The sequence below is a fragment of the Oncorhynchus gorbuscha genome, linkage group LG14, assembly GCF_021184085.1.
Source record: "Oncorhynchus gorbuscha isolate QuinsamMale2020 ecotype Even-year linkage group LG14, OgorEven_v1.0, whole genome shotgun sequence".
Classification (NCBI taxonomy): Eukaryota; Metazoa; Chordata; class Actinopteri; order Salmoniformes; family Salmonidae; genus Oncorhynchus; species Oncorhynchus gorbuscha.
Window position 1 is genome coordinate 11,991,420 of NC_060186.1, and position 15,578 is coordinate 12,006,997.

The 15,578-nt window shown below is 41.9% G+C and overlaps 1 pseudogene; it reads right to left on the minus strand.

Annotated features, from left to right (window-relative positions):
• Positions 1–4,049: 4,049 nt before the first annotated feature.
• Positions 4,050–14,178, minus strand: LOC123995880 (annotated as a pseudogene).
• Positions 14,179–15,578: the final 1,400 nt, after the last annotated feature.

Here is a 15,578-nt window from a genome sequence, read left to right on the forward strand (position 1 = left end):
TAAGGATATCCGCGAGTAACTTCAGTGTTGATCACATTAAGGGCTCTATTCAATCTGTGAAGTTGAAGCGCTACAGACTCTGTGATATAAATTGAAAAGGTCCTTTCCAATTGAGCCAACACATGCAGCTTTTACCGTGAATGCAGTCTGCAAAAGCAGGAACATTCCCCTTGTTTCAATCATGCTGTAAAGCTGAACTTCTGTGATGTGGATTGAATGGAGCCCTAAATCTTGACCACTGAAGACTGCTCCTGTAGTACTAACATCTGACCTGGTTGACGACTACTGAATATTGACATCGGTATGATTGACACAACGCATAAGACACATTTTTTGTTTTACTGTTTGTCCACTTTTTGCCTGTTTTGTACAGCAGTTTACATTGAAACTAAGTTTACTATTTTTTCATCTTTATAAATAATTGCGTCAAACTAAGGCTTGTCTTAAGTGGTACGGCGCATTCGGAAAGTATTCAGACCCCTTGACTTTTTCCAAATTTTGTTAAATTACAGCCTTGTTCTAAAATTGGTTAAATAAATGTTTTTCCTCTATCTACACACAATACCAAAGCGAGGTTTAGACATTTTTGAAAATGTATTAAATAAAAAACAGAAATACCCTATTTACATAAGTATTCAGACATTTGCTATGAGACTCAATTGAGCTCAGGTGCATCCTGTTTCCATTGATCATCCTTGAGCTGTTTCTTCAACTTGGAGTCCACCTGCGGAAAATTCAATTGATTGGACATGATTTGGAAAGGCATACAACTGGCTAAGGTCCCACAGTTGACAGTGCATGTCAGAGCAAAAACCAAGCCATGAGGTCGAAGGAATTGTCCGTAGAGCTCTGAGACGGAGGGATTGTGTTGAGGCACAGATCTGGAGAAGGGTACCAATTGAAGGTCCCCGAGCATTGAAGGTCCCCAAGAACACAGTGGCCTCCATACTTCTTAAATGGAAGAAGTTTGGAACCACCAAAACTCTTCCTAGAGCTGGCTGCCCAGTAATCGTCACGTCTGGAGGAAACTTGGCACTATCCCTACGGTGAAGCATGGTGGTGGCAGCATTATGCTGTGGGGATGTTTTTTAGTGGCAGGGACTGAGAAAATAGTAAGGATAGAAGGAAAGAGGAATGGAGAAGTACAGAGATCCTTTATGAAAAACCTGCTCCAGAGCGCTCAGAACATCAGACTGGGGCCAAGGTTCACCTTCCAACAGGACAACGACCCTAAGCACACAGACAATGCAGGAGTGGCTTCGGGACAAGTCCCTGAAATGTCCGTGGCCCAGCCAGAGCCCGGACTTGAACCCGATCAAACATCTCTGGAGAGACCTGAAAATAGCTGTGCAGCAACGCTCCCCAGCCAACCTGACAGAGCTTGATAGGATCTGCAGAGAAGAATCTTCACAAATACAGGTGTGCCAGGCTTGTAGCGTCATACCCAAGAAGACTCGAGGTTGTAATCGTTGCCAAAGGTGCTTCAACAAAGTACTAAGTAAAGGCTCTGAATATTTATGTAAATGTGATACTTCAGTTTTTATAAATTTGCTCAAATTTATAAAGACCTATTTTTGCTTTGTCATTATGGGGTATTGAGTGTAGTTTAATCAATTTAAGAACAAGGCTGTAATGTAACAAAGTGTGGAAAAAGTCAAGGGGTCTGAATACTTTCCGAATGCACTGTAGATGGTGACAGTATCATATATAAACAAGTTTAGAAGATGTGTAAATAGTTGTTATTTTTCTAGACGACTTAAACGAGTGGTATTTTTTAGGGTTGATTCTGCAGGAGTCTGACTACCACAGATCCCCAGACTAGATCTGAAGTGTTACTTGTGGCAGACAGCAGCAGTCCATTTAACGAGATGATACATCTATATACAGTATCAATGGTAGAAGTCTTGACTTAATGTACCTCAAATCCTCCCTCTGGAAAAACATATTTCTATGTGAGCCAGTAATGCTGTGCAACAATAGTGACCGTCTTTTCCTAAATTCAGTAAGGGACTATGAACCAAATGCATGCCCAACACAGAAAATGGCTTTTCCTCTACAATGAAGTTGAACAAAATGTCCTGCTTTTTATGGATCTTGGCATCTGTCATGTTGATAACAAAGCAGTGTCTTTGTTATGATACATAGTGGAAGCAGAGCACTGTGGGTAGATCAGGCTAACTGGGCAGTGTTCTGTGAACTGCAACACTTACGACTTTATTTTGTTTGAAATGTCATTGGCAAATGACCCTCTATTCCTGCTCTGAAAACACTTAAAGTTTGTTTGGCAAAACATGAATAAACCAAAAGACAAATTGGTCAGTGTGCTAATCATTCTGCTTCATACACTGCTGCCTCATGTAGAAAATAGATTTAGCCTACTTCCATGGCTGCATTTATACAGCCAGCCCAATTCTGATCTTTTTTTAAACTAATTGGTCTTTTGACCAATCAGATGTGAAAAGATGTGATGTGATTAGTCAAAAGACCAATTAGTGGAATAAAAGATCCAAAATGGACTGCTTGTGTAAGCACAGGCTAAGAGCACGCACCATCACCAGAAGATAGTGTGATACCAAACGAGAGATTTAAATGAATGTAAAGTGTACAACATGAAGTGATGAAGTGCACTAAAACACATGTAATAGGACATCTATTGACAGATGTGAAACAGATACTGAACAACACTGCAAATAGATAGAAATAGAACAAACATGACATGCAAGTTAATGGTATGAATGATAACATAGGAGGATCAGATTTCATTCAGCCTAATTTACAGATTACAACGTCCCAATACCTTTACACACTAAGCCTGATAAAACTGGGGAGCTGCTTTCCATGTTCCAGTGCAAAATACATATTTACAGGATATAAATATATTATAATGGTAGTCATGAGGATACTGTCCAAAACAAATAGAACAATTATGATTGTCGGCTCCTAATCAGTTTACTCTTATTTGGTTCAAAACAAACTCCCAGTAATCCACATACTTGTGATTGGAGACTTCTCTTCCTGGATTCCCCCACAGGTGAAGGGACAGTAGGTGCACAATCAGCAGCAGGCTCCAGGTCCCATAACCACAAAGCGTCTCACAGTAGGAATGCTGATCTAGGATCTGTCCATATAATCCTATCTTATGATCCAAAAGGGCGAAACTGATCCAAGCTCAGCACTCCTACTCAGAGAGCTTTGTGGATATGGACGCAGGTCAGAGGGCTACTCCTGTACATGTCAGGAGCGGAGCAGCACGGTTGTTCACATGGGCATCTGGGAGAACCACCTGGAAATAGAGAACACGCAGAGGTACAGTGTAAATACACTACTACCAGTGAGACACAGGGAACCTGGTACATGTACATGGATTTACCATCATTTTGTGACAGTTTCAGTGGCAATAAAGAAGACTGGGCTCCCCTCTCTGGGTTTACATGGGCCTAGTTTGAAGCGACAGCAGACTCAAAACAGAAGACAACAAACCCATGGATCATGCCTGTGGGAGAGAGAAGATCAATGAAGATGTTCAGGGTGCATTTCTCTAACGTGGCACAGTATCGGGCTGGCAAAGCAACCGTGGAATGATTTGTGAGACATGAACAGTATGAGGTCTGCCCATGACACTGGGTGGTAAGAGTGAGTGTTGTCTGGACCTGTGGTGGAGAAGATGCCACGGATGATTACATTTACATTTAAGTCATTTAGCAGACGCTCTTATCCAGAGCGACTTACAAATTGGTGCATTCACCTTATGACATCCAGTGGAACAGCCACTTTACAATAGTGCATCTAAATCTTTTAAGGGGGGGTGAGAAGGATTACTTTATCGTATCCTAGGTATTCCTTAAAGAGGTGGGGTTTCAGGTGTCTCCGGAAGGTGGTGATTGACTCCGCTGTCCTGGCGTCGTGAGGGAGTTTGTTCCACCATTGGGGAGCCAGAGCAGCGAACAGTTTTGACTGGGCTGAGCGGGAGCTGTACTTCCTCAGTGGTAGGGAGGCGAGCAGGCCAGAGGTGGATGAACGCAGTGCCCTTATTTGGGTGTAGGGCCTGATCAGAGCCTGATGACATAGAGTCGTACCAGGAACTGCCAGAGGGGCATGTGCTTCTCACTGACCGTCACCATCAGAGAGCTGGTGTCGTACTTCATAAAGATCCCAGACACACCATGGCTGCCCGCGGCATGGTTGATCACCCGCTCCTAGACCAGACAGTGGTTAGGTAGAGTGGGGTGGGGGTTAATCTCTCCTTTATACACACACACACACCTTTCTAACATCTAGCCTTTGTGTATGTGAATATGTGTGTTTGTAAGAGATAAATATATGACTGTCTCAGGTGGTGGTGTTATACAGCAGAGCTTGAAGTAACTTTTGGCAGCCAGCAGAGGGAGCTGAATGGACTGGATGGATGGATGAGGAGACTGATCCATTATCTGAACCCACTGCAGCATCCTCTATCATGGTCAACATCAAATAGAATTCCTCTCCCCTGATGGTTAAATATGAGGATTTGGGGAAGACAGGCTGATACTAGATCTGTGCCTAAATCAGGACTTACCCTCTCCGTCACAGAGAACTGGTGATTTGGGGAAGGCAGGCTGATCCTAGATCTGTGCCTAAATCAGGACTTACCCTCTCCGTCACAGAGAACTGGTGATTTGGGGAAGGCAGGCTGATCCTAGATCTGTGCCTAAATCAGGACTTACCCTCTCCGTCACAGAGAACTGGTGATTTGGGGAAGGCAGGCTGATACTAGATCTGTGCCTAAATCAGGACTTACCCTCTCCGTCACAGAGAACTGGTGATTTGGGGAAGGCAGGCTGATACTAGATCTGTGCCTAAATCAGGACTTACCCTCTCCGTCACAGAGAACTGGTGATTTGGGGAAGGCAGGCTGATACTAGATCTGTGCCTAAATCAGGACTTACCCTCTCCGTCACAGAGAACTGGTGATTTGGGGAAGGCAGGCTGATACTAGATCTGTGCCTAAATCAGGACTTACCCTCTCAGTCACAGAGAACTGGTGATTTGGGGAAGGCAGGCTGATACTAGATCTGTGCCTAAATCAGTACTTACCCTCTCCGTCACAGAGAACTGGTGATTTGGGGAAGGCAGGCTGATACTAGATCTGTGCCTAAATCAGGACTTACCCTCTCCGTCACAGAGAACTGGTGATTTGGGGAAGGCAGGCTGATACTAGATCTGTGCCTAAATCAGGACTTACCCTCTCCGTCACAGAGAACTGGTGATTTGGGGAAGGCAGGCTGATACTAGATCTGTGCCTAAATCAGGACTTACCCTCTCCGTCACAGAGAACTGGTGATTTGGGGAAGGCAGGCTGATACTAGATCTGTGTCTAAATCAGGACTTACCCTCTCCGTCACAGAGAACTGGTGTGTGTCTGCCGACACCTTGGACGTGTGCAGTTTGGTGGGAACCACTGTAATGAAATACTGGAACATCTCATTATCTGCAACAACAAGACATAGAGCAAAGCCCCTTTACCCCATCCATCTAGTGACGGACTACACAGCATACGCATAGAAAAGGTGAAATTAGGGGCTTCAGTTCTTTCCCCTGGAGAAACTAGGCTGCTTTGAACGGCAAGTGAATGAAAGCAAGACTGCAGTGAATCCACTTCAAATGGATACAAATAGCTACATTTTCTCCCTGCAAACTCATGACTCCATGCTGAGCAGAATAGGCTGGAAGCTACACATTGAGTAACAGCTGAATGAGGTTTGATAAGAACATATTGTGTTTACTTCCTGGTCTCAGTGAGGAGGATCAGTAACTTACGGTTGCTGGTGATTTTCTCTGTCCCGTCCAGAGGATTGATGATGCCGGGGATCTCTTCTCCGAAAGACACATGGTCTATCCGATGGGAGAAGTTGTACGCTGCAATGCATTGATGAAACCCAGCTCACATTCAGTCAGGTGAAATAGGACAGTGAAAACCTCTATTTGGGAGTGAATCATTCTGACAAAATAGTTATTTGGCACTGCATTAGAATAGATACTGCTCTTATCTATCACTTGAAACATGGAAATGCAGATGCAATGTAAGCAACCAGAGAACAGTACTAATGTCCTTGTCAAAAACAAATAACTTATGCAAATGAGTGTCACCCTTCCTGGTCAGGCTGACAGAGAACCAACTGTCATGGCTTACAAAAGCTGCTATATGAGCATGGCCACGAGGATGATGAATAGGGTTGGAAGCGTGAGGAGCATTTTCATCAAAAAAATATATACTGTGCTCTATAGGATGAGTGCCCTTTTTCCCATCAGACATATAGACTCATAAATCATTTGCAGCATCAATTTGTGGAGCTTGGAATCTTCTAACATATGAGAAAAACTCAATGAACTTCTGAGTCTGTGGTAGTATTACATAGCTTTCCCCCATTACACCCATAAATAATGATTTACATACAACATGCACTTAAATATAACCCTGTTGTTCAGGCCCTGAATGCTGATTGGTTGAAAGTGGAGGTCGACCGATTAATCGGAATGGCCAATTAATTAGGGGCGATTTCAAGTTTTCATAACAATCAGAAATCTGTATTTTTTACACCTTTATTTAATCTTTATTTAACAAGGCAAGTCAGTTAAGAACACATTCTTATTTGTAATGATAGCCTAAGAACGGTGGGTTAACCGTCTCATTCAGGGGCAGAATTACAGATTTTTACCTTGACAACTCAGGGGATTCAATCTTGCAACTTTACAGTTAACTAGTCCAACGCTCTAACCACCTGATTACATTGCACTCCACGAGGAGACTGCCTGTTACGCGAATGCAGTAAGAAGCCAAGGTAAGTTGCTAGCTAGTTAAATGGTTGATGATATTACTAGTTTATCTAGCGTGTCCTGCGTTGCATATAATCGATGCGGTGTGTATCGTTGCTCCAATGTGTACCTAACTATAAACATCAATACCTTTCTTAAAATCAATACACAGAAGTATATTTATAAACCTGCATATTTTGCTAAAATAAATCCAGGTTAGCAGGCAATATTAACCAGGTGAAATTGTGTCACTTCTCTTGGGTTCATTGCACTCAGTCAGTGTATATGCAACAGTTTGGGCTGCCTAATTTACGTAATTATGACATAACATTGAAGGTTGTGCAATGTAACAGGAATATTGAGACGTATGGATGCCACCCGTTAGATAAAATAAGTAACGGTTCTGTATTTCACTGAAAGAATAAACGTCTTGTTTTCGAGATGATAGTTTCCGGATTTGACTATATTAATGACCTAAGGCTCATATTTCTGTGTGTTATTATGTTATAACTAAGTCTGATTTAATAGAGCAGTCTGACTGAGCGATGGTAGGCACCAGCAGGCTCGTAAGCATTCATTCAAACAAACTTTCGTGCGTTTTGCCAGCAACTCTTCGTTGTGCTTCAAGCATTGAGCTGTTTATGACTTCAAGCCTATCAACTCCCGAGATTAGGCTGGTGTAACCGATGTGAAATGGCTAGCTAGTGACCGGGGTGCGCGCTATTAGCGTTTCAAACGTCACTCGCTCTGAGACTTGGAGTGGTTGTTCCCCTTGCTCTGCATGGGAAACGCTGCGTCGAGGGTGGCTGTTGTCGTTGTGTTCCTGGGTCGAGCCCAGGTAGGAGCGAGGAGAGGGACGGAAGCTATACTGTTACACTGGCAATACTAAAGTGCCTATCAGAACATCCAATAGTCAAAGGTATATGAAATACAAATGGTATAGAGAGAAATAGTCCTATAATTACTATAATAACTACAACCTAAAACTTCTTACCTGGGAATATTGAAGACTCTGTAACGCTCAATGAGTGAATGGGTGTGGAGTCAGGCGCAGAGAGCAAAGGATGAGGGAAAAAACATGCTTTAATGTCCACAATATCACAGGAACAAAATAGTATACCCAACACAGGTGTAACTATAAAACAAAATAGTACCCTAATTGTGAAATACTAGGACAGCGAGAAAACCCAACAAAACACTAACACCTCTCACAAATACAGATGAACAAGCCCTCACAAACAGAAGCGGGCTAAACGAACTTAAATAACCCCACCCTAACAACCAAACAAGGAACAGGTGAAACCAATTAGACAAAACCAAACGAACACAGAACAAAGGATCGGTGGCAGCTAGTAGACCAGCGACTACGACCGCCACCACCTTCGGTAATATTCGTGACAGACTCATGTTAAAAGGAACCACCAGCTTTCATATGTTCTCATGTTCTGAGCAAGGAACTGAAACGTTAGCTTTTTTACATGGCACATATTGCACTTTTACTTTCTTCTCCAACACTTTGTTTTTGCATTATTTAAACCAAATTGAACATGTTTCATTATTTATTTGAGGCTAAATTGATTTTATTGATGTATTATATTAAGTTAAAATAAGTGTTCATTCAGTATTGTTGTAATTGTCATTATAAAATATATTTTTAAATCGGCCGATTAACCGGTATCGGCCTTTTCTGGTCCTTCAATAATCGGTATAGGCATCGGCATTCAAATCTTAATCGGTCGACCTCTAGTTGAAAGCCATGGTATATCAGACTGTATACCATGGGTATGACAAAACATTACTATTTACTGGTCTAATTACGTTGGTAACCAATTTATAATAGCAATAAGGCACTCCAGAGGTTTGTGGTATATGGCCAATGCACCACGGCTAAGGGCTGTATCCAGGCACTCTGTGTTGCGTCGTGACTAAGAACAGTCATTAGCCGTGGTATGCCCCCTAGGCCTACTAACCTTGGGGGCAAGGCAGGCCTACTAACCTTGGGGGCAAGGCAGGCCTACTAACCTTGGGGGCAAGGCAGGCCTACTAACCTTGGGGGCAAGGCAGGCCTACTAACCTTGGGGGCAAGGCAGGCCTACTAACCTTGGGGGCAAGGCCGTAGGAGCTCCCTTTAGAACAAGACCCCTGTAGAGAAAGCTCCTCCCTCAACCTGTTCTGTATCAGCAACAGGGTCCTAAGGAGAGTTGGGAGAGGGAGAAACAGGTTAACTACTAATTTCATACAGGAAGGACGACAAAACTGTTTTTTTCTTTTGGAATGTGATTGAGTGAGATTTTCTGACTATTAACAAAGTGCTTAAAGGGCCAATCTACCATTACTACCTAATTTTTTTAACTTTTAAATTCATGATATGTAGCCATTGATTATTTAAGAATAAAACATAAATGTCTCATGAGCTTAGTTTCACTGTCTAACCCAATCAGAACTGTCTAACCCAAAATAGAAGCTTGTTTTACTCTTTTGTTTATAAACAATTTACTTGTAAACAAACACTGTATAGGCTCAACAACAAAAAAATAAAAATGATCATTTTGATATCATGGATGGTCAGTCCTTGGATCCATAGCTCTGTCTATGAATTTGAGAGTGGTTACATTCTAAACTGCTTACCTGTGCCACAGCCTTTGCTGCAGAGTCAGCTCAAAAATCCCCTGAACATTTATACAGATGGAAGAAAATACACAGGGAAGAAAATGTCCCAGGGTTTGGGATCACCAAAGTCTATTTGTATGTAATAGAAGGCTCTGTGATCTACTCACAGGCTCTACGGAATGCCATTTGATGTTATCATAGTCTCTGCCAGGTCCAGAATGTCTGCACCCACATCTGGGTCGCAATTGTAAAGGAGAACTTGTTTTCTCGACTTGCCTACCTGGTTAAATAAAGGTGAAATAAATCAATAAAATCTGAAACAGCACACCAACTCAATCTTTAGCTCCAGGGGTTGTGGGGAAAATTATAGAGTAAATCTAAACCTAACCCAAAATATGAAGGCCTACATTTCATGAATGATTTCAATAAATAATGTGTGATAAGGTTGAATACTTACATTGGCATTTCATGGCAACTGTAATATCTATGTTTATTCTGAATTTACTGTAAATGAAGAAAAAGTATTGTCAGATTACAAGATAATGTATTGGCAGTAAAACACAGTTCAGTCTTATATAAGAGCTTATCATGATGAAACAAAATCAACAGTTCTATGTACCTTGAAAAATCTTTATCCACTTCGTATTCATACTTCATCCAGGTGTCCCGATACACAAAGAACTCAAAGAAGGCCAGCAGTGCCATGCCAGTAAATGCTATCAGGGACACTATGGATGGGCGAGAGAAGATCATTAGCGATGTCATTCACAGTTGGAGCTATTGAATCAGCATTCAGACATATGTGAGCTGTATTGAGAGTGAAAACTCACCTGTCCCCCCTGTGGCTGTGGTCTCGATATACAGTGCCTTGCAAAAGTATTCGGCCCCCTTGAACTTTGTGACCTTTTGCCACATTTCAGGCTTCAAACATAAAGATATAAAACTGTATTTTTTTGTGAAGAATCAACAACAAGTGGGACACAATCGTGAAGTGGAACGACATTTATTGGATATTTCAAACTTTTTTAACAAATCAAATACTGAAAAATTGGGCGTGCAAAATTATTCAGCCCCCTTAAGTTAATACTTTGTAGCGCCAACTTTTGCTGTGATTACAGCTGTAAGTCGCTTGGGGTATGTCTATCAGTTTTGCACATCGAGAGACTGAATTTTTTCCCATTCCTCCTTGCAAAACAGCTTGGGCTCAGTGAGGTTGGATGGAGAGCATTTGTGAACAGCCGTTTTCAGTTCTTTCCACAGATTCTCGATTGGATTCAGGTCTGGACTTTGACTTGGCCATTCTAACACCTGGATATGTTTATTTTTGAACCATTCCATTGCAGATTTTGCTTTATGTTTTGGATCATTGTCTTGTTGGAAGACAAATCTCCATCCCAGTCTCAGGTCTTTTGCAGACTCCATCAGGTTCTCTTCCAGAATGGTCCTATATTTGGCTCCATCCATCTTCCCATCAATTTTAACCATCTTCCCTGTCCCTGCTGAAGAAAAGCAGGCCCAAACTATGATGCTGCCACCACCATGTTTGACAGTGTGGATGGTGTGTTCAGGGTGATGAGCTGTGTTGCTTTTACGCCAAACATAACATTTTGCATTGTTGCCAAAAAGTTCAATTTTGGTTTCATCTGACCAGAGCACCTTACACATGTTTGGTGTGTCTCCCAGGTGGCTTGTGGCAAACTTTAAATGACACTTTTTATGGATATCTTTAAGAAATGGCTTTCTTCTTGCCACTCTTCCATAAAGTCCAGATTTGTGCAATATACGACTGATTGTTGTCCTTTGGACAGAGTCTCCCACCTTAGCTGTAGATCTCTGCAGTTCATCCAGAGTGATCATGGGCCTCTTGGCTGCATCTCTGATCAGTCTTCTCCTTGTATGAGCTGAAAGTTTAGAGGGACGGTGTTATGTTCCCCAGTTTATGTGTTGTAGTTTGGATGTTTGCATGTGTTTATTTTAGGAAATGGCTTCCTGAAATCCTTCAAGCAGCTGATTGGTCGACTCCAGGGCTAATTGGAGAGCTGACCCCGCCCCCTCGTCAAGACAGCTGTCTCCAATTACCCATTCAATCTGAAACTATATAAAAGCCAGTGTTCTGTTCAGGAGAGAGAATTTTTTGCTGGAAGTAGATTTGCTAGAGAGTTTTGCTGGGAGGAGATTGCAGATATTTTGCTAGAGATTTTGCTGGGAGTTCATTGTTGAGAGTTGGTATGTTTAGTGAGTTTGTTGCTCAGATCCTTTGTTTCTTAGTTTGTTTGTGAAAATGGTTTAATATTCTGTTTCATTTGTTCCCAGGGGGGAAGGGGAAGGCACCTAGGGAGTGCTTAGGCAAGAGGCCCGCGGGCATACATATACCCGTAGCATATTCGCTGTCTAGGCACACTAGGTAAGACCTGGGCGGACCACCCCCTGTAATTTGGTTAGAGCACCAGGTGGTGCTAAATTAGGTAAGTTGTGGGTAGGCAGGTAAGATGGGGGGGGGCTTTGAGATTTACTTTCTTTGGTTCCGTCCAGCCCCTTTTCCCCATATTACCGTGTAAAAGGAATAAAGTCCTTGTAAGCGGTACCACATTCAGCCTGTTGTCATCCTTACTTGAACCTACAGTCCAGACCTTTTTCACTTCACTGAGAGTTTAGTTGTAGCAGGGTGTTGCGTTCCCTCTTCATAGAGGCGTGCGTAACAGACTGCCAGGTCTTGGTAGATTTGCAGTGGTCTGATACTCCTTCCATTTCAATATTATCGCTTGCATAGTGCTCCTTGGGATGTTTAAAGCTTGGGAAATATTTTTGTATCCAAATCCGGCTTTAAACTTCTTCACAACAGTATCTCGGACCTGCCGGTGTGTTCCTTGTTCTTCATGATGCTCTCTGCGCTTTTAACAGACCTCTGAGAATATCACAGTGCAGGTGCATTTATACGGAGACTTGATTACACACAGGTGGATTGTATTTATCATCATTAGTCATTTAGGTCAACATTTGGATCATTCAGAGATCCTCACTGAACTTCTGGAGAGAGTTTGCTGCACTGAAAGTAAAGGGGCTGAATAATTTTGCACGCCCAATTATTCAGTTTTTGATTTGTTAAAAAAGTTTGAAATATCCAATAAATGTCGTTCCAATTCATGATTGTGTCCCACTTGTTGTTGATTCTTCACAAAAAAATACAGTTTTGTATCTTTGTTTGAAGCCTGACATGTGGCAAAAGGTCGCAAAGTTCAACGGGGCCGAATACTTTCGCAAGGCACTGTAGCTCTCTGGGACCTTGGGGAAGGCATCCAGCTCCTTAACCAGACTCAGGGCTTTCTTCAGGACCACTCTCCACGTCCTCCCTTCATACACCTAACCTGGGAAAGTGAAATCATACAGAATAGTCCATTATATATTTTTTATTCTAATCTGTGTAATATAGGAATAAAACAATATGCAGGTTGCCACCATCGCTGCACACATCGGTCATACCTGGCTAGGCCTTTTCAGTTTTTAAACAACTAATTATAAATGTTTTTCTGTGAGTTCAATGTGCACATTGCACAGTTTCTCTGAAGAGAAATGAGATCCAGCCTGAACTGTGCAATGTAGTAGGGTGTTGTAGTTTCCAACGGGCCAATATTCTACATAGTTTAGTGCATAAAGCATGGTAATGAACTACAATGACCATAATCCATTTCGCATCTACCTGTCAGGTCCGTTTCTTTTTTTACACCTGCTACGGAAGATACAAGAATGCATGACCAGGAGGGGATGGATATAAAGTACCACAGTGTGAGTCATAAATCCTTAGTGGTCAAACAAAGAAATGGTTCCATTCATTTTTTTCAGCATTCATTTTTCCCATAGGGGATTTTAGACACACTTAAAATAATGTCTGTTTCGTGTAGGCTTACCGTGCCTGGCGTGACGTTTTGTTAACCGTTTAAATCTCTCTAGGACAAGGTCACTTTTGATGGCTAGGTTTTATGGGTTTTATGACACCTCTATTGAGAGCAGCTGTTGCTTGGCCAGGTAGCTCTAGCTGAAAATACATGATCTAAGTGATTGATAGTTGGTCTTCAATAGTCATAAAAGTATGCCTTATTTACTTTGAAGAACTACAAAATTGTGATTTTGTCAGACAGCTCTATAACGATGAGATGATGTCTTGGAATTAAATAATAGTCATCAAATTTTAAAAAACGAATATAAACAACGGAAATACATGAATGTGAATATGATGGTTAATAGGTGATAGCGGTAATGGGCAGTCACTACCATCATCACAGTACATTTATTGTTTTATTCTGTGTTATTACTGCATTTAATCCAAAGTCGAAATCGAAAACCGTGATTATTTTTTAATAATGAACCAAAATCGAACCGATCTCAAAAAACAATCGCTCAGCACTACCGCCAATAACGTCATCTATGCAAAACAACTGAAATAGCCCACCAACGTCAATAGGCTATATAGTGTTCCTAGAATGGCTAGTGATAGTAAACATCATAGAGCCACATAACAACACCAGCATCACCAACGAAAGCTACAAATGAGCAAAGATGCTCATGGCTGTCTGTGAGAACCATTCATTCATCATTGTCTCTTCTTACCTCGGTTTCATGCGTCTATACTCCAGTAAATTGATTGCAAAGCAGATATCAATTCATAACATTATAACTAATGAAATAATACGTTTGTTAGCTTCTAGCGTCCTTTACGGGGTGCTGTCTTGTCTTAGCAACACGACCACCCGTTAGGCGATAGGAACTGTCAATGGTCATTTTCCATTAGCGCCACCTGTCGACGAGCTCGCGAATGGCTCTAAATATGTTGTATTTTTACGCATTGTGCACCAGATGGCGCTCGAGTCCGTGAAAATACTCTCACGCCGCATTCTTTGTCTTCTTTCAAAGCTTGTTCCCTAAAGTGTAGGACATTAGTCCAAATTTTGCATCAATTTATCAAGTTCAAAACTATTTTATGTTTACAGGATGATAACTGTTTGTATTAGCTTCACTATTTTAGACCTAGCTATATCATTGCACAGTATATTAGTGTGATAATGTTTTTACAACATACCTTTCACTTTAAACATACACATTAAGTATACATTGCAATTCCGTTTTCTATTTGAACATATTTTCATCCCTTATAATTGGCCTGCTCTGACTGCATGTTGGCACACACACTGCTTCTTCAACTGAAGTAACCCCAGCTGTTTAGACTTTATAATTAATTAAGAGGCATTGTTGGGCTCATGCACAGCTCACATCAGTAGGTTATGAGAATTGGGGCTAGGGTTAGCTAAAATTCTCCCTGGCGCAAGTAGAACATATCTAATCACAACCAGCCCTGCCCTGAGAACAGTCTTGGTTTCCACTAATGCGATTCTGCTCAAATAGACCAATGCAGGCGAAGTATCCTGCCTGGCTGATGCTTATTCAGACACGCCGACTATGGTAACAACAGCTCATTAAAGCAGCGTGGTTCCCCACGGGGAGCTGTCATGAAACCTCAGGGAATGCCCCAGGCCATATCCACACCATCATGACTGATGGGCTTTGACCTAAGCACCCCGCAACACCCTCAAATCAAGCTGTAGTAAGACTATTTAAACATTCAACCTCAGTTACACTTACACGTTAAAATTCGACAATTATTGGCATGTTTATTAAATATCCACTTCTAAATAGCATCATTGTCTCTCCTTAGGATGGCTTCATAAATGGTTTTCTAGTATAAATACAGTATCAGGCACATGCCAAAGTCAGCAAATAACTGCATGTTTCATTTACATTACATTTACATTTAAGTCATTTAGCATTTAGCATTTTGTTTCCATAGGTGCAGTCACGGTGCCGCATGCCCTGCATGCATTAAGCCTACTTGACTATGCAGAGCTGCACAGATGGGTTTATGGGGGGGATGGGCACTGTCAGCTCACACAGATCAAACGGGTCGGCAGTCCTATTGCTATTCCCTGCCCACAAAGCACGTAAAGCACGTCACAAACGCTCGGTGAGAAATACCAGGCAGGGAGAGCATTTTGTTGTGTTGATCACGCTTCCTGTATTCTGAACCAGGCCACATGAGTCCAAACCAATGGCAGTGCTTTTCCTGCTGAGTGCAGCCTTGGGCACTTTGACCAAGTTGTGTCAGTTTGCATCATATCAGTGTTGTT